Here is a 21,137-nt window from a genome sequence, read left to right on the forward strand (position 1 = left end):
AGGGTGGTGGTGGAGGGAGTACATTCAGTTTGGAGGATTGTGACTAGTGGTGTCCCACAAGGATCTGTTCTGAGACCTCTACTTTTCGTGTTTTTTATTAACGACCTAGATGTGGGGGTAGAAGGGTGGGTTGGCAAGTTTGCAGATGACACAAAGGTTGGTGGTGTTGTAGATAGTGTAGAGGATTGTCAAAGATTGCAGAGAGACATTGATGGGATGCAGGAGTGGGCTGAGAAATGGCAGATGGCATTCAACCTGGAGAAGTGTGAGGTGGTACACTTTGGAAGGACAAACTCCAAGGCAGAGGACAAAGTAAATGGCAGAATACTTGGTAGTGTGGAGGAGCAGGGGGATCTCGGGGTACATGTCCACAGATCCCTGAAAGTTGCCTCACAGGTGGATAAGGTAGTTAAGAAAGCTTATGGGGTGTTAGCTTTCATAAGTCGAGGGATAGAGTTTAAGAGTCGCGATGTAATGATGCAGCTCTATAAAACTCTGGTTAGGCCACACTTGGAGTACTGTGTCCAGTTCTGGTCACCTCACTATAGGAAGCATGTGGAAGCGTTGGAAAGGGTATAGAGGAGATTTACCAGGATGCTGCCTGGTTTAGAAAGTATGCATTATGATCAGAGATTAAAGGAGCTAGGGCTTTACTCTTTGGAGAGAAGGAGGATGAGAGGAGACATGATACAGGTGTACAAGATAATAAGAGGAATAGATAAAGTGGATAGCTAGCGCCTCTTCCCCAGGGCACCACTACTCAATACACGAGGATGTGACTTTAAGGTACGGGGTGGGAAGTTGAAGGGGGATATTAGAGGAAGGTTTTTTACTCAGAGAGTGGTTGGTGCGTGGAATGCACTGCCTGAGTCAGTGGTGGAGGCAGATACACTAGTGAAGTTTGAGAGACTACTAGACAGGTATATGGAGGAATTTAAGGTGGGGGCTTATATGCAAGGCAGGGTTTGAGGGTCGGCACAACATTGTGGGCCAAAGGGCCTGTACTGTGCTGTACTATTCTATGTTCTATGTTCTATGTTAGGACCAATTTCTTTTACATTATCTGTCAACTGGATGTTAGAATTGTTGGCTTTGTTGCAAAGTTTGCAGACGATATGAAGGCAGGTGGAAGGGTGGGTACAGAAGGACTTAGACAGATTAGGAGAATGGGCAAAGAAATGGCATATGGAATACAGTGACAAGAAATTTAGATTAGATTATGAGAACACTCAGTCCTCTTTTATTGTCACTTAGAAATGCATACATGCGTTAAGAAATGATACAATATTTCTCCGGAGTGATATCACAGAAAACAGGACAAACCAAAGACTAACACTGACAGAACCACATAATTATAACATATAGTTACAGCAGTGCAAAGCAATACCATAATTTGATGAAGAACAAGCCATGGGCATAGTAAGTAAAGTCTCAAAAGTCCCCAAGTTGGAAGCAGACGGCCACAGCCGACACTGAGTCCATCCGTCCGAAAACTTCGAGCTTCCGACCAGCCTCTCCGATACAGCCTCCCGAGCTCCATCCTCTGCCGAACGCCTTCGACCTTGCCCCGGCCGCTGAAACACGCAAAGCCGTGGATTTCAGGGCCTTCTGCTCCGGAGATTCCGGTTACCACACAGTAGCAGCGGCAGCAAAGTGGGCATTTCAGAAGTTTCCCAGATGTTCCTCCGTACTCTCACGTCTGTCTCCATCAAATCAGAATTGTGCATGGTCCCCTACTAGACAGATTACAGATATCATCACCGAAGTGGCCGCGCACGCTGCCGTCGTGCCACCATCTTCTCCTCCTTTTCTGCACTTTGGCAGAAGAAATGAAAGGGTTGTAGCGGTGTGCTACACACAGCACTAGAATAACCACATGGAGTCGGTGAGTTAGGGTTGCGATGAAAGAGATTTATTCAGACTTCGCAGCCTGCTTTAAAGCCTTCCCATTCCTGCCCTCCCTGGGGCGGGACTGCTGTGGGGAATGCCTATTCCCAGACCCTTTCCGCGTGCGGGATTTTCCCCCTGCTGGTGAAGATGGCCTGGCGCCCTTTTTGGGGCCCGCCCTCTGCCTGCGCGCGCTGTTGTGAGCCGGTTCGTGGGTGCCAGAAAGTGGGTCACCAGATAAACCCCCCCCCCAGAACCGGCGATACCTCTCCCAATGTCCACAGTCTGGATCGGCCTCTGTTTGGGAGGTCTGCCCCTGCGCCGCGGTGCCTGAGCCTGGACCGGCTGCGCCAAGTCCACATGGGCCGGTTTGAGTCGGTCCACTGTGGAAACCTCCTCTCTCCCCCCAATGTCCAGCACGAAGGTGGACCCGTTGTTCCTGATCACCTTAAACGGTCCCTCATAGGGCCGCTGTAGCGGTGCCCAGTGTCCGCCCCGTCGTACAAAAAGAAACTTAGAGTTCTGCAGGTCTTTGGGTACACAGGTCGGGCTCTGTCCGTGCTGTGAAGTGGGGATGGGGGTCAGATTACCGAGCCTCTCCCGTAGTCTGTCCAGGACTGCTGTGGGTTCTTCCTCTTGCCCCCTTGGGGCTGGTATGAACTCTCCTGGGACTACCAGGGTGCGCCGTACACTAACTCGGCCGACGAGGTGTGCAGATCCTCTTTGGGCACCGTGCGGATTCCGAGCAGGACCCAGAGAAGCTCGTCCACCCAGTTAGGCCCCTCCAGGCGGGCCATGAGAGCCGATTTCAGGTGACGGTGGAAGCGCTCCACTAGTCCGTTCGACTGTGGGTGGTAGGCAGTTGTGTGGTGTAGCTGCGATCCTAAAAGGTTGGCCATACCTGACCACAGACTGGAAGTGAACTGGGCGCCCCTGTCGGAGGTAATGTGGCCCGGTACCCCAAAGCCGGCTACCCAGGTTGCGATCAGTGCTCGGGCGCAGGATTCGGAGGTGGTGTCAGTGAGCGGGACTGCCTCTGGCCATCTGGTGAACCAATCTATCATAGTTAGGAGGTACCGCGCTCCTCGTGACACTGGCAGGGGCCCCACGATATCCACATGGATGTGGTCGAACCTCCGGCGGGTGGGTTCGAACTGCTGCGGTGGAGCCTTGGTGTGCCGCTGCACCTTGGCCGTTCGGCACTGCATGCACGTTTTAGCCCATTCACTGACCTGTTTATGGAGTCCATGCCACACGAACCTGTTGGCGACCAGCCGGACGGTTGTCCTGATGGAGGGGTGCGCTAAGTTGTGAATGGACTCGAAAACCCGCCGGCGCCAGGCTGCTGGGACGACGGGGCGGGGTTGGCCGGTAGCTACATCACATAGTAGGGTCCTCTCACCTGGGCCTACGGGGAGGTCTTGTAGCTGCAAACCGGAGACTGCAGTCCTGTAACTGGGGATCTCAGCGTCTGCCTGCTGTGCCTCAGCCAGCGCTGCACAGTCCACCCCCTGGGACAGGGCCTGTATGGTAGGTCTGGAAAGTGCGTCCGCCACGACGTTGTCCTTTCCCGAGACATGCCGGATGTCCGTCGTGTACTCGGAGATGTAGGACAGATGTCGCTGCTGGCGGGACGACCAGGGATCGGACACCTTCATGAATGCAAAGGTAAGCGGTTTGTGGTCTGTGAACGCGGTGAAGGGCCTACCTTCTAAGAAGTACCTGAAATGCCGAATTGCCAGGTATAGTGCCAATAGCTCCCGGTCGAAAGCACTGTATTTGAGTTCGGGTGGTCATAGGTGTTTGCTGAAGAACGCCAGCGGCCCTCGATAAGTTGTTCCAGCACTCCACCGACCGCTGTGTTGGATGCGTCCACCGTGAGGGCAGTAGGAACGTCCGTTCTGGGGTGCACTAGCATCGCAGCGTTTGCCAAGGCCTCTTTGGTTTTAACGAAAGCGGTTGCGGCCTCTTCGTCCCAGGTAATGTCCTTGCCCTTACCCAACATTAGAGTGAACAGGGGTCGCATGGTTCGGGCTGCTGAAGGGAGGAAACGGTGGTAAAAATTCACCATACCCATGAATTCCTGCAGGCCTTTGATTGTGTTGGGTTGGGGGAAGTTGCGGACCGCGTCTACCTTGGCGGGCAGTGGGGTTGCCCTATCTTTAGTAATCCTGTGGCCCAGGAAGTTGATGGTGTCGAGTCTGAACTGGCATTTGGCTGGGTTGATTGTAAGGCCGAATTCGCTCAGGCGGGAGTAGAGCTGGCGGAGGTGGGACAGATGCTCCTGCTGACTACTGCTGGCTATGAGGATGTCGTCCAAATAGATGAATGCAAAGTCCAGGTCGCGTCCCACCGCGTCCATTGGCCGCTGGAAAGTCTGTGCGGCACTCCTTAGACCAAACGGCATTCGGAGGAATTCGAAAAGTCTGAACGGGGTGATAAGTGCTGTTTTGGGGATGTCATCCGGATGTACAGGGATTTGATGGTATCCCTGGACGAGGTTTACCTTGGAAAAGATTCTTGCGCCGTGTAGGTTTGCTGCGAAGTCTTGAATGTGCGGCACAGGGTAGCGGTCTGGCGTTGTAGCCTCGTTCAGTCTGCGGTAGTCACCGCATGGTCTCCAGCCCCCCGTTGCCTTGGGCACCATGTGAAGGGGGGAGGCCCATGGGCTGTCGGACTGTCGTATGATCCCCAATTCCTCCATCTTCTTGAACTCCTCCTTTGCCAGTCGGAGCTTGTCCGGGGGAAGCCTTCGAGCACGGGTGTGGAGGGGTGGTCCCTGGGTCGGGATGTGGTGCTGTACTCCGTGTCTAGGCATGGCTGCCGTGAACTGTGGTGTCAGTACTGATGGGAAATCCGCCAGGACCCTGGTGAATTCGTCGTCGGACAGCGTGATGGAGTCCAGGTGTGGGGCTGGCAACTGTGCTTCACCCAGGGAGAACGTTTGAAAAGTCTTTGTGTGGACTAATCGCTTCCCTTGCAGGTCGACCAGCAGGCTGTGGGCTCGCAGAAAATCCGCCCCCAGGAGTGGTTGGGCCACGGCGGCCAGTGTGAAGTCCCACGTGAACCGGCTGGAGCTGAACTGTAGCCGCACCGTGCGGGTGCCGTAGGTTCGTATTGTGCTGCCATTTGCGGCCCTCGGGGTGGGTCCCAGTTCTCTGTTGTGGGTGTCGTAACTTGTTGGAGGTAAGACGCTGATCTTCGCTCCGGTGTCGACCAAAAAGCGGCGTCCCGACTGCTTGTCCCAGACATACAGGAGGCTGTCCTGATGGCCAGCTGCCGTAGCCATCAGCGGTGGCTGGCCCTGGTGTTTCCCGGGAATTTGCAGGGTGGTCTGCAGCGGCGGGCCTCTGTGCCCCACCGCTGGTGGTAGAAACACCATTGTTCGTTGGGCTCCTCACTCCCGTCGCCGGGTTTCGTAGGCTCTGCTGCCGGGCCTGGTCTGGTCTGTCGTTGGGCACGCGGCTTGGTGATCTGTGCGATGGGCGCCCCTCTCTCTTTCCTGGCATTCCACAGCACATCTGCTCGGGCCGCCACCTCCCGGGGGTTGCTGAAATCTGCGTCAGACAGCAGCAAGCATATGTCCTCGGGCAGTTGCTCTAGGAACGCCTGCTCAAACATGAGGCAGGGTTTGTGTCCTTCAGCCAGGGCCATCATTTCGTTCATTAATGCCGACGGCAGCCTGTCTCCCAAACCATCCAGGTGCATTAAGCGGCGTGCTCGTTTGCGCCGTGAGAGTCCGAAAGTCCTTATGAGCAGGGCTTTGAATGCTGTGTATTTGCCGTCCTCCGGGGGCGACTGTATAAACTCCTCAACTTGTGCAGCTGTCTCCTGGTCGAGGGAGCTCAGCACGTAGTAGTAACGAGTGGACTCCGAGGTTCTCTGCCAAATGTGGAATTGTGCTTCTGCTTGTTCGAACCATAATTGGGGTCGCAGCGTCCAGAAGCTTGGCAGTTTTAACGAAACTGCGTGAACAGATGCAGTGTCGGTCATCTCTGGTCCAAATATCGTTTGGGCCGTCGGGGTCACCAATTGTAGCAGTGTGCTACACACAGCGCTAGAATAACCACACGGAGTCGGTGAGTTAGAGTTGCGATGAAAGAGATTTATTCAGACTTCGCGGCCTGCTTTAAAGCCTTCCCATTTCCGCCCTCCCTGGGGCGGGACTGCTGTGGGGAATGCATATTCCCAGACCCTTTCCGCACGCGGGATTCTCCCCCTGCTGGTGAAGATGGCCTGGCGCCCTTTTTGGGGCCGGACCTCTGCCTGCGCGCGCTGTTGTGAGCCGGTTCGTGGGTGCCAGAAAGTGGGTCGCCACAGGGTTATCTATTTTCTAAATGGAAAGAAAATACAAAAAAAAACTGAGGTACTCTATTGACAATAGATTGTTTTAACTTCAAATTGATTACTGCTTTCTATTTACATTTTAAGAACTGAAGACGGATTCCTGTTTAATAACTAAAAGTTATAAACAATGAAATGTAAGTTGGAAGTTTACCTGTATCTGTTTGATCTCACATGTGACAGCTACTGTGTTTAGAAGGCATGCTTTGCAAAACATGAGACTACTAGCTCAGGGCAGTGAATATCCAACACAATTGGATTTCTTCCCTCAGACTCCAGCACCTTTAAAATTCATTGGCTAGTAACAATAGAGAATGTAGCTAATGCTTTGATCTAGCACAACGGTTTGCATTCTTCTTCCTCACTGGTCTGAGCAATCCATTCTTTGGTTCTCTACCTTCGCCTGTTATTTGATTTACTACGATATCATAATTCTAAATTATGTTCAAAGCGACTAAAACCAATGTTAGTAGTTATTTTACTTCAATAGGATTTTGTGTGAAAGGGCAGTTTAAGGCAATCACACATAAATAATACTTTACTTTTTTGCTGTTACTGTCAGGGCCTTCATTCTCTCACACTCATGGTAGCATAGTGATTAACACAAATCTTTATGGTACCAATGACCTGGGTTTAGTTCCTGCCACTGTGTGTAAGGATTTTCTACGTTTTTCCAATGACTGCATGGGTTTCCTCTGGTTCTCTGGTATCCTTCCACAGTCCAAAGATGTATTGGTTGGTAGGTTAATTGGTAATTGTTAATTGTCCCATGATTAGGCTAGGGGTTACTTGGCGGCATGGCTTAAAGGGTCAGGAGGACCTACTCCACGTTGTATTTCAAAAAAAAAATCACTGGATAATATACTGTATTTTTGGTTAATTCTGGAGCATCTCTGGAACACAGCAAAGATGCATACATCAAGATGCTCTTTATTGATTACAGCTCAGTATTTAATACCATCATACCCTCAAAACTAATCAGTAAACTCCAACAACTGGGCTTCAATAGCCCCTGTGCAATTAGATCCTGGATTTCCTCACTTGCAGACCCCAGTCAATTTGGAATGACTAAAATATCTCCTCCACAATCTCCATCAGCACAGGAGCACCACAGGAATGTGTGCTTAGTCCCCTGCTCTACTCGCTTTACAACTATGACTGTGTGGCTAAGTACAGCTCCAACACCATATACAAGTTTGCTGAAGATATCACAGTTGTGGGCCATATCAAAGGTGGTGATGAATCAGCATACAGGAGGGAGATTGAACATTTGGTTGAATGGTGTAATAATAACAACCCGTCACTCAATGTCAATTAGACCAAGGAGCTGTATGTAGACTTCAGGAGAGTGAAACCAGAGGTCCTTGCGCCAGTAATCATTGGAGGATCAGAGGTGGAGAGGGTCAGTAACTTTAAATTCCTGGGTGTCACTATCTCAGAGGACCTGCCCTGGACCCATCATATAAATATAATTGCAAAGAAAACAGGACAGTGCTTCAGGACTCGGCAGAGATTCAGCATGTCATCAAAAGCCTTGGCAATCTTCTATAGATATGTGGTGGAAGGTGTGCTGACTGGCTGCATTATGGCCTGGTAGGGGAACACCAATGCCTTTGAGTGGGAAACCCTACAAAGGTCAGTGGATTTGGCCCAGTATATCACAGATATAACCCTCCAAACCACTGAGCACATCTACATTAAACATTGCCATAGAAAAGCAGCATCCATCATCAAAGATCCTTACCATACAGACTATGCTCTTTTCTCATTGCTGCCATCAAGTAGAAGGAACAAGTGCCTCAGGACTCACACCACCAGGTTCAAGAACCGTTACTACCCCTCAGCTATCAGGGTCTTGACAAAAGGAGGTAACTACATTCATTCTATTGCTGGTGTTCAAACAACCGATGGTCTCACTTTAAGGACTCATTATCTTGTTATTTCATACTCGTTATATATTGCTATTTATTTATGTTTGTATTTGCACAGTTTGTCATTCATTGATCCTGTTTACAGTAACTGTTCTATAGATATGTTAAGTATGCCCACAGGAAAAGGAATCTAGGTTTGAATGTGGTGACATGTATGCACTCTGATAATAATTTTTAGTTTGAATTTTTTTGATCTTTGAGCAGAAGCTCTGTTTTATTATATAGTACTTCATATGAGTCTCCAGCCTCATTAAATCAGTACAGGTAGACACCCTTTCTGATCATATGCAGAAAGAACTGTCAGCATTTGAATCCAGTGTGGTGATAACATTAAGTAACAATGCACAGCCTAAGTGTTTGGCTCCAGTATGTATGGAGCATGCATAGCAGGGGTAAAAGGACCCTGATGGCAGTTATTTATAGGCCTCCAAACAGCTGCAGGGATGTGGACTACAAATTACAACTGGAAATAGAAAAGACTTGTCAGAAGGGCAGTGTTATGATAATTGTGGGGGATTTTAACATGCGAGTAGATTGGGAAAATCAGGTCAGCACTGGATCTCAAGAGAGAGAATTTGTAGAATGTCTGCGAGATGGTTCACTAGGGGATCGGCTGTACTGGATTGGGTATTGTGTAGTGGACCGGAGGTGATTGGAGAGATTGAGGTGAAGGAACCCTTAGGAGGCAGTGATCATAACATGATTGAGTTCACTGTGAAATTAGAAAAAGAGAAGCCAAAATCTGATGAGTCGGTATTTCAGTGGAGTAAAGGAAATTACAGTGGCATGAGAGAGGAACTGGCCAAAGTTGACTGGAAAGAGACACTGGCGGGAAAGACAGCAGAGCTGCAGTGGCTGGAGTTTATGTGAGAAATGAGGAATGTGCAAGACAGGTATATTCCAAAAAAGAAGAAATTTTCGAGTGGAAAAAGGATGCAACCGTGGTTGACAAGAGAAGTCAAAGCCAAAGTTAAAGCAAAAGAGAGGGCATACAAGGAAGCAAAGATTAGTGGGAAGAGAGAGAATTGGGAAGTTTTTAAAACCTTACAAAAGGAAACCAAGAAGGTCATTAAAAGAGAAAAGATTAACTATGAAAGGAAGCTAGCAAATAATATCAAAGAGGATACTAAGAGCTTTTTCAAGTATATAAAGAGTAAAAGACAGATGAGAGTAGATATAGGACCGATAGAAAATGATGTTGGAGAAATTGTAATGGGAGATGAGGAGATAGCAGAGGAAATGAACAAGTATTTTGCATCAGTCTTCACTGAGGAAGACAGCAGTATACCGGACACTCAAGGGTGGCAGGGAAGAGAAATGTGCGCAGTCAAAATTACAACAGAGAAAGTACTCGGGAAGCTGAATAGGCTAAAGGTCGATAAATCTCCTAGACCAGATTGAATGCACCCTCGTGTTCTGAAGGAGGTAGCTGTGCAGATTGTGGAGGCATTAGCGATGATCTTTCAAAAGTCGATAGATCCTGGCATGGTTCCGGAGGACTGGAAGATTGCAAATGTCACTCCACTATTTAAGAAGGGGGCAAGGAAGCAAAAAGGAAATTATAGACCTGTTAGCTTGACATCCGTGGTTGGGAAATTGTTGGAGTCGATTGTCAAGGATGGGGTTACAGAGTACCTGGAGGCATATGACAAGATAGGCAGAACTCAGCATGGATTCCTTAAAGGAAAATCCTGCCTGACAAACCTATTACAATTTTTTGAAGAAATTACCAGTAGGCTGGACAAGGGAGATGCAGTGGATGTTGTATATTTGGATTTTCAGAAGGCGTTTGACAAGGTGCCACACATGAGGCTACTTAACAAGATAAGAGTCCATGGAATTACGGGAAAGTTACATATGTGGATAGAGCGTTGGCTGATTGGCAGGAAACAGAGAGTGGGAATAAAGGGATCCTATTCTGGTTGGCTGCCGGTTACCAGTGGTGTTCCACAGGGATCAGTGTTGGGGCCGCTTCTTTTTACATTGTACATCAACGATTTGGATTATGGAATAGATGGCTTTGTGGCTAAGTTTGCTGACGATACGAAGATAGGTGGAAGGGCCGGTAGTGCTGAGGAAACGGAGAGTCTGCAGAGAGACTTGGATAGATTGGAAGAATGGGCAGAGAAGTGGCAAATGAAGTACAATGTTGGAAAGTGTATGGTTATGCACTTTGACAGAAAAAATAAACGGGCAGACTATTATTTAAATGGGGAAAGAATTCAAAGTTCTGAGATGCAACGGGACTTGGGAGTCCTCGTACAGGATACCCTTAAAGTTAACCTCCAGGTTGAGTCAGTAGTGAAGAAGGCGAATGCAATGTTGGCATTCATTTCTAGAGGAATAGAGTATAGGAGCAGAGATGTGATGTTGAGGCTCTATAAGGCACTGGTGAGACCTCATTTGGAGTACTGTGGGCAGTTTTGGTCTCCTTATTTAAGAAAGGATGTGCTGACGTTGGAGAGGGTACAGAGAAGATTCACTAGAATGATTCCGGGAATGAGAGGGTTAACATATGAGGAACGTTTGTCCGCTCTTGGACTGTACTCCTTGGAGTTTAGAAGAATGAGGGAAGACCTCATAGAAACATTTCGAATGTTAAAAGACATGGACAAAGTGGATGTGGCAAAGTTGTTTCCCATGATGGGGGAGTCTAGTATGAGAGGGCATAACTTAAGGATTGAAGGGCGCCCTTTCAGAACAGAAATGCGAAGAAATTTTTTTAGTCAGAGGGTGGAGAATCTATGGAATTTGTTGCCACGGGCAGCAGTGGAGGCCAAGTCATTGGGTGTATTTAAGGCAGAGATTGATAGGTATCTGAGTAGCCAGGGCATCAAAGGTTATGGTGAGAAGGCAGGGGAGTGGGAGTAAATAGGAGAAAATGGATCAGCTCATGATAAAATGGCGGGGCAGACTCGATGGGCCGAATGGCCTACTTCTGCTCCTTTGTCTTATATGACTCCACTGAATTATCAAAGCAAAGCTCTCTTTTTGAGACAACAAAGGAGCGTTTCCTGTAAGTGAGACATTATTCTGACACTACCAGGCCACTGTGCTTCATTTTCCCTCCTCTTGTTTGCAAGAACTTCTTTTTCATTCAGAACACCATTTTAACAGCCATTGGAATGATTAGTAATTAGTAATGATTATGAGACCATAAAAGATTACAGGAAGAAGGCAGGAGAAAAGGTTTGAAAGGGATACTAAAACAACAGAACAGGCTGGATGGGCCAAATGTTTAACTCAGCTCCTATGTCTTATCTTACGGAATGCCTGTGATCTGTATTACCAAAATAAAAATTTTAATAAAACGACTGCAGATACTGGAAACCCAAAATAAAGAGTGACAACAGACTGGAACTATGCTGTCACATAATTGAAAATGATGGTAAACATCAAATATTCTCGCTTTTGCCTGTTACAGTTGAGAACCATAACTGTATCTATGATGTATACAGTCAGTGATGAAGTTTTAATATGGTTCAATGATCTATTGCTGCTTAAAACCGACAGAAATAGACCGGACTGTGGCCAGCACACTGCGGCTTTAATAAGTCACCAGCTAAAGAGGGGTCGTTGTGTTGGTCTAATGGTGCATTTAAAAACCAAGGTTTTTGATTCCCAACACCAACTATCTTGCTGGCAAACGTACAGCCTCTGGTAAATAAAATTGATAAACTCAGAGCTCATGTATTGTATTAAAGGGATGTTAGTAACCTGCGCCTCCTTTGCTTTTCGGAATCTAGGTTAACCCCTCTGTGCTGGACACAGCAATTTGAATAGATGGGTTTACAACTCATCTTCAAGATAGGCCAGTCAAGTCTCTCAAAAGCAGAGATGGAGGTGTATGCCTCATGATCAGTTTCTTGTAGTGTGCTAATGATCCAGTGACATCCCAATATTGCTCACCAGACCTGGAGTACCTCGTAATTAAATGCTGTTCATTTTACCTGCTGCGGGAGACTTCATCAATCTTTTTGGTAGTGGTGTACATTCTACCTCAGGCTATTGTCAAACAGGCTCTGGACGAACTAAGCAATGTAATTAACAGGCATGAAACAACACATCCTGATGCCTTCACCATCATTCTGAGGGATTTTAGATAGGCCAGCTTAATAAAGTCATTAAATAATTATTTAATCAAAATAACATGCTGATCCACTATTACACTAAGTTCAAGAGTGTCTGCTCTGCTATCCCACACCCACACTTTGATAAGTCTGATCATCCGGCTGTACTCTACTCCCTGAGTATAGGCAGAGACTGAAGACTGCAGCACCAGTAGTGAGGACCAAGAAGATATGGACCAGGAAGGCACAGGAGCACTTACAGGACTGCTTTGAATCAGTGGACTGAACTGTGTTCAGGGATTCATCTTTGAGCCTGGAGAGGTGTGCAATAGCTGTCACCTACTTCGTTAAAACCTGTGTAGATAAGTGTATGCCTACAAAAACTTACTGTACATTCCCAAAGCAAAAGCTGTGAATGAACCAGGAGTTTTGTAGTCTGCTGAGAGCTAGATCTGTAGCATTTAAGTCTGACGATCCAGGTCTGTATAAGAAAACTAGGCATGATTTGTGGAGGGCTATTTCAAAAGGCTAGAAACAATTCCAAGTGAGGTTGGAGGTGACATCAGATGCACGACAACTCTGGAAGGCTTTGCAAGACATTACTTCCTACAAAGTGAAACCCAACATAATGAATGACAGCGATGCTTCACTACCAGATAAGCTCAATCCATTTTATGCTCATTTTGAAAGGGAGAATAAAAGCACAGCTACGATATTATGATCCCTGAAGTATACGATGACCCTGTGATCTCTGTCTTGGAGGTCGACGTCAGGCTGTCTTTCAAGAGGGTGAAACCTTGCATGGCAGAAGGGCCTGATGAAGTAGCTGGTAAGGGCTTGAAAAACTATGTGTACTAACTGGCAGGTGTATTCAAAGACATTTTCAAACTCTCACTGCTACAGTCCTAAGTTCACACCTGCTTCAAAAAGGCAACAATTATACCAGTGCCCAGGAAGAGCAGCGTGAGCTGCCTCAACGTCTATCGTCCAGTAACACTCACATCTACGGTGATGAAATGCTTTGAGAGGTTGGTCATGGCTAGAGTCAACACCTGTCTCAGCAAGGACTTGGACCCACTGCAATTTGCCTATCATCACAATAAGTCTCCAGCAGACCTGATCGCAATAGCTCTGCATGCAGCCTTGTATCACCTGGGCAATGCAGATACCTATTCCAGGATGTTGTTTATTGACTAGCTCAGCATTTAACACCATCATTCCAACAGTCCTGTTTGAAAATCTGCAGAACCTGAGCCTCTGTACCTCCCTTTGCAACTGGATCCTCGACTTCCTAACTGGAAGGCCACAATCTGTATGGATTGGAAATAACATCTCCACCCCACTGACAATTAATACTGGCGCTCCACAGCGATGTGTGCTTAGCCCACTGCTCTACTCTCTCTACACCCATGACTGTGTGGCTAGGCATGGCTCGAACAGCATCTATAAAGTTGCTGATGATACAACCATTGTTGGCAGAATTTCAGAAGGTGACGAAAGGGCGTACAGGAGCGAGATATACCAAATAGTTGAGTGGTGTCTCAGCAACAACCTTACACTCATCACGAGCAGCACCAAAGAGTTGATGGTGGGCTTCAGAAATGGTAAGACAAGAGATCACAAACCAATCCTCATAGAGGCAGGGGTGACCAACCTTTAACATTCCATGCGTCAATTTTTTCACGCACGAGTTCTTTATTAACATATTTTTACAAGAATTGAATGGGGGTACAAGAATTGTATGGTGCACCTGAACTCGTGGGTGAAAAAATTGATGAATGGAATGTAAAAAGTTGGCCACCCCTGTTATAGAGGGATCAGAAGAGGAAAGAGTGAGTAATTTCAAGTTCCTGGGTATCAAAATATCTGAGGAACTAACCTGGACACAATATATTTATGCAGCTATAAAGAAGGCAAATCAGTGGCTACATTTCATTAGGAGTTTGAGGAGATTTGGTTTGTCAAGTATAACACTTGAAAACTTCTACAAATATACTGTGGAGAGCATTCTGAATGGCTGCTTCACTCTCTGGTGGTGGTGGGTTGGGGGGGGGGAGGGGTACTACACAAGATCAAAATAAGTTGCAGAAACTTGTAAACTTAGTCAGCTCTGTTGTCGGTACTAGCCTCCATAGTATCCAAAACATCTTCAAGGATCAGTGCCTTAGGAAGGTGGCATCCATCATTAAGGATCCCCACCACCCAGGACGTGCCCTCTTCACACTGCTACTGTCAAGAAGGAGGTACAGAAGCCTGAAGGCACACACTTGCAATTCAGGAACAGCTTCTTCCCCTCTGCCATCTGATTTCTGAATGGATATTGAACCCATGAACACTATCTCACTACTTTATACCTCCGTTATTTTGCACTACCAATTTTAACTTAACTAGTTATTAGACATGTATATACTTAATGTAACTCAGATTTTTTTCTCTACATTTATATCTCATGTATTTCATTGAACTGCCGCTGTAAAGTTAATAAATTTCACGACATATGCTGGTAGTATTAAATCCGATTCTGATTTTAATTCCGATTCTGATTCCTGTGTATAGTGAGGTGGTAGCCATGACACCCTATCATCTGGCTAGCAAGGGATGTGGCACAAAATGACAGCATCAACATCAGAGCAATGTATGAGGAATAGGACAATAATCCAGAGAATATGTATCCTTAACTAGAAGCAATTCAGATAACTTGGATTTCAGAGGAACCCCACAAACATAATTCAAAATACTGTGGACTGTGATTACTTGTGTCATCGGTTAATTGTGCAGCCATTTATTTGGGACAACTCCTAAAGAACAAAAGCAAATTGAGAAAATATTCAGGATTCCCTTCATTTATTTGGGACGCTATGCCACCTAATTGGGGCCGGAGATTGTAGCCAAACTGTTTCTAACTAGCGTCAGTCGCGTTCACATCATGTGGCCATTAGACACTACACCATGCTTGGAGCAAGCAGTGTTAAATAGCATCACCTGCATGCTTGTGTTCAAAAAGCCGTGATTTTTGTCACAGATAGTTGGCGAGTAACAAACAGTAAGACAATTCAGAACTGTTTTGCTCACTTCGGTTTCAAGCATTCAGGTACGGAGATGCCAGAAACAGCCGAGAGTGAAAATGAAACAACTTCACTACTTAATCATGTTAGGAAGTATGAAAACATTGAACATTTTGACAATCATCTTGAACGTTACAATGAAAATGAATATTTGAAGAATGCAATCGTTGAAAGTGCTGTTTGAAGGCAGTCCCCTGCCTGCACTAGGTGTCTGTGCTGGTTTTGTTCATTTACAATCAATCTCAAGAACACAGCAGGGTACACTGAATGAATGCCTCCATCGATAGCTATCAGAAACTAATACAGTTTTTAACTATTGTAGAAGTTTTGGTAGCATTCTAATTTGTTTTGTATTTCATCTAAGTCTATAAATTGTTACTTAGTTAAACAGTAGTTTGTCTTTTTCAAAGTTCTAAGTACATTTATTATCAAAGTATGTATACATTATACAACCTTGAGATTCATCTCCTAACAGGCAGCCGTGAAACAAAGAAACCCGAAATAACCTATAAAAAAAGAACATCGAACATCCAATGTGCAGAGAAAAAAAAACACATCATGCAAACTGTAATTTTCTGAACTGATGTGGGCAAAGAGAGTCCCATAGTTCAGCCTTTTACCTTTTTAACTATTTCCATGAAAATTTGGCTATTAGGGCAGCTGCTTAATTGGACCAAGATGTAACATTCCCAATATGTTCTAATTAACTTGAATTGACTTAGTGGTATTCTTCATTTCTAGTTTTCATTCAACTGTTTGGTGTCTGCATTGTGCTCAGATGTGACCAAGGGTGGAAATCAGGTTCTAGGACCCCAGTTTTCATGTTGAAGGCACCTACACTCAATGGCTACATTATTAGGTACTCCTGTACGTTGCTTTTTAATATAAATATTTAATTAGCCAATCATGTAGCAGCAACTCAATGCATAAAAGCATGCAGACATGGTCAAGAAATTCAGTTGTTGTTCAAACCAAACATCAGAAAGGGGAAGAACTGTGATCTAAGTGACTTTAACTGTGGAATGATAGTTGGTGCTGGACAAGGTGGCTCGTGTGTCTTAGAAACTGCAGATCTCCTGGTACTTTCACACACAGAACTCTCTAGAATTTACAGAGAATGATGCAAAAAACAAGAAGAAAATCCAATGAGTGGCAGTTCTGTGGGCAGAAGCTCCTTGTAAATGAGAGAAGTCAGAGGAGAATTGCCAGACTGGTTCAAGCCAACAGGAAGGCGACAGTAACTCTAACCGCACATTTCAGCAGTGGTGTGCTGAAAAGCATTTCTGAATGCATAACGCTTCGAACCTTGAAGTGGATGGGCTACAGCAGCAGAAGATCACCAACATATTCTCAGTGGCCACTTTATTAGGTATGGGAGGTATCTAACATTTTAAAAAATGTTGCCATTGCTTTGTTGGTGTTTGTGTGGCACTCACTCCCCCTCCCCCTTTTTAGTGTATTATCAACCGGGTAAAGGCAGAAGTAACAATTGATAACATTATGTACCAGTTCTCCTTACAAACCATTAGATGGCCGAGGATCATTTGGTCCATGAAAGCTCCTATTCACAGTATATTGATTTTGTCCTTTGGAGATGAGTAATATAATATACCTTGGTTCATTATTTTCATTCGTTCATCTTTGTGCTTTTCTTAACATTTCCCTCTATTACACAGTTGACAAGAGCCTCGATAGCCCAGCCAGTGAGATGGGTATTATGAACCAATCACTCAGGAATTTTGGACATTCTACTGCTGGAGTTTCACATTTCTCATCATTTATGTTGGTTAAGTAAGTTAGCTGCTTGAGAACCATTTAAAAAAGAATAATCATTCCTACATAGCATTCCATAATTTACCAAATTTTAATGTTCTCAAAAGCTAAAATTATATTGCACAAAATTACCCATGGCAAAATTGAGCGCATCATTTTGATTGCAAGGCGTTACTGTCTATGTGGAGAAGGAACATTAATCTATATTTTGAAAATGGTCCCATTGGTACAAATTTGAATAGGAGATTATATTATAATAAAAATTTCAGGTTTTACTAAAAATTGCTCTCTCAGCATTTGCTCTGGAACAATATTATTATTAAGTGATCAGCAGTCATGGAGGCAGAGAGTTATGCAGTGCAAAAACAGGCTATTTAGTCCACCTGCACTTTTACCAAGCGCCTTCCCTCATTCGGAGATCCAAATGATTCATTTGCACTCTGTCCAGATTGGTGTACTGCATTTGGTACTTGTTATAGGTCTTCTCTGCTTTATAGAAACCAAATGCAGATTTGGTGATCACTTTGCAGAACACAATCTACAAGTGTGACCCTGAGCTACCAGATTCCTATCAGTTTAATTCACCATTCCAGCCCACTCTGATGTATCTGTGCGAACTTCATTGTTCATTGATAACAACATATCCTGCTCAACGACTGTCGGCACAGGTGCATCTGAAGACTGTGTGCTTAGTCCGCTGCTCTACTCCCTATACACACATGACTGTAAGGCTATGCATAGCTCCAATACCATAGACATATTCCCTGCTAACAGCATAGATGTTGGACTAATCACATATAGTGATGACTGAGCACACAGGAGTGAGATAGAACCCCTGGTTTAGAGGTGCCACAGCCTCTTACTCAACGATGGCCTCTTGCTCAACTAAAGAACTCACAGTTGACCTCAGTAAGGGGAAGCAGAGTAAGCATACACCAGTCTACATTTGTGGATGGGTGGTGGAGAGATTCTGTAGTTTTAAATTCCTGGATGTTGGCTTATCGAATGACCAGCTTGGGCTCAGCCCATGGATGCATTCACAAAGAATGCATACCGGCATCTTTACTTTCTTAGGAGGTTTAAGTGGTTCAGTATGTAACTGAATATGCTAACCAGTGTCTACATGTAGATTTTGCACAACTCATCTGTCCACAGCTTCTACTTTTAGTCTCCCTTTCCCGGTTTGACAAAAGGTTTCAGATCTTCCAGACTTCTCTATCCACAGATGCTGCCAGACTACCAAAAGTTTCCAGAATTTTCCGTTTTTATTTTGAAAAGAATCAGAATCAAGTTTAATATCACTGGCATACGTCAGAAAATTTGTTGTTTTGCTGCAGCGGTACATATAATGTATAAATTACAGAAAGAAGTATGTAGCTATGCCTTATTATTGAATGAGAAGAAAAAAGAGAAACTAATGCACAGTACATGAAATTCTGCAATTCCTGGAGATCTTCAGGAACGCACATAAAGTGTTGTAGAAACTCAGCAGGTCAGGCAGCACTTATGGACATGAATAGTCAATATATTGCACTGAGGCCCTTCATCAGAATTGGACAAGAAGGAGGAAGAACCCAGAATAAAAAGATGGGGAGGAGAAGGAGTACAAGCTGATGGGTAAGATCAGATGATGAGAGGGAAAGTGGGTGGGTGGTGGAGGGAGAATGAAGTAAGAAGCTGCGAGTTGATAGGTGGAAAAGATAAAAAGGCTGAAGAAGAAGGAATCTGATAGGAAAGGAGAGTGGACCATAGGAGTAAAGGCAGAAGGAGGAACACTGAAGGAAGTGATGGACAGGTGAAGAAAAGAGAAGGAGTAAAAGGGGAGACAGAATGGGGAATAGAATTAGAGAGATGAGGGAGGGGAGAGAAATTACCTGGAGTTAGAGAAATCTATATTCATGTCATTAAGTTGGAGGCTACCCAGATGGAATGTGAGGTGTTGCACTTCCAACCTGAGTGTGGGAGTAGAAGAGGCCTTGAACTGACATGTTAGAATGGGAATGGGAAGTTGAATTGAAATGGGTGACCGGCAAAACTCACGCTTTTGTGGAGGATGGAGCAAATGTGCTCGACAAAGTGCTGTCCCAGACTTTGCCAGGTCTCACCCATATACAGCACAGGACACAGTAGAGGACCCTGACAGACTCACAGGTGAAGTGTCACCTCAACTGGAAGGACAGTTTAGGGCCTCAAACGGTAGTGAGGGAGGACATGTAGGGGTATGTGTAGCAGTTGTCCTTTTTTGCAGGGATAAGTGGCAGGAGGGAGGTCAGTGGAGAGAGATGAGGGAGGAATTACAAGAGAGTAATCCCTGTGGAAAGTGGAGAGTAGGGGAGGGGCAGAATGAAAGATGTACAATAGGATCCTGTTGAAGATGGAGGGGGTTACAGAGAATGATGTGCTGGATACGGAGGCTTGTGGTATGATCAGTAAGGGCAACTGGAATTCTATCATTGTTATGGGAAATTGAGGAGTTATGGATAGGAGAAGTTTAAATTGTAAGCATTGCTTTATTGCTTCACTTATTTGGTTCAATCTACAATAACTAGCAATTCTTGCCATAGAGTTGTCTGCTAACCTCCACCAGCGGTATCTGTTAATGCCACTGATAATTTGCTTTATCATCAACACGAGTAACTGTTCATCATTGCCATGTGTGGCTTAACTCAAACTTCCAAAGGGCACAAATATCTGCAGACACTGGAAATCTGCAGTAAGAGGTGAAGCTGCTGGAAACACTCAGAAAGTCAGGCAGGACCTGTGGAAAGATAAACAGTAATGTTTCCGGTTGACGCCCTTTCATTGGAACTTTCATCTTTCTGATGAAACTTAACTCTCCCCATAGATGTCTCCAGATCTGTTGAGCACATCCAGTGTCTTCTGTTTTTACGACTATGTTTGTGCTGTTAAAAGTATGTAACAGCCAGAGTGACATTATTTTCCTGGCAGAGAAAGTGAATATTTGCTTTTTATCTATTTACTGTGCCACTAGTGAAGCTGTACACTGTTTCCTTCAATGCACTGAATTTGTGTTAATAACCAACATAATAATTACAGAGAAACTTGGATTTAATCTACAGTGCTGTTCTTTGGAATTAGCAGCTGAATCTGTGCTGCCTATGAGAATAAAAGTTTAATCAACTTTTAGCTCATTTTTAGTATGAGTATATTGCTGCCAATTCAGCTATTCCAACAAACAGGAAAGTGAAAACTCTTTTGCCTACAGCACCCTTCAAACGATCGACTCCTCAATAAGATAATGACTAATCCTACACTTTAAAGCTCTTTCTCAGCTGAGCTCCACATTGTTCGGTACTTGAAGTGTTAAAAAAAATCAGTCAGTCTTGGCCTTGATTATACTCAGCATCTGAACATACACAAATCTCTGGAGGCGGAGTGGAGAAATGATGGCGTTAAACGGCGACTCCTTCGCATGCATCTTTCGAAACAGCTCCGTTCCCATCTTTAATATCTTTATTTTTCCCTTTCAGGGTTCTTTTGAAGATCCTGACCTGGAGTTACACACTGACTTCAGTTCTTTGCAGGAATGGGACCCACTCTTGGGGTTTCATAACCGGCTGTTGTTGTTCGGCACGCCAAGGGCTCGGCCTAATAGTCCGGCTCGGATTTGGAAGGCTAGGATCTCCGGGCTCCGGAGGCGGGAAGATCGAGGGTCGGTGTCACAGCAGGAGACCTGTTTGTTGTCGGGGGAGTCAAAATATCTACAGTTGTGTGCCCAGAGGTCCGAGATCTTTGAGATCTTTGAGAACAGAGGTTGAAAAAAGTGACGTAACGGACTTTTAACATCCTACACCAGTGAGCTGTTTGTTATGTCTGCCCGCTTGCTGGGAAAACGGAGACACCTCTTTCTCCCTTATTAGGGAGAGAGAGAGCCTGTGGAATGTAGTATATTGGGTGAAACGCAAAGTCTTCGGGGTAACTGCAAGTCTGCGTCTTTGCTGTTGCTTTGCTCACGCTTCAGTGCTCGGTGGTGGGTGCCAATGCTTCTTTTTGTCAGTAGAAGGAGGGGGATTGTTGCTTTCTGCCGCTTACATGTGGGAGGGAGG

This window comes from Mobula birostris, chromosome 11, assembly GCF_030028105.1.
Source record: "Mobula birostris isolate sMobBir1 chromosome 11, sMobBir1.hap1, whole genome shotgun sequence".
Classification (NCBI taxonomy): Eukaryota; Metazoa; Chordata; class Chondrichthyes; order Myliobatiformes; family Myliobatidae; genus Mobula; species Mobula birostris.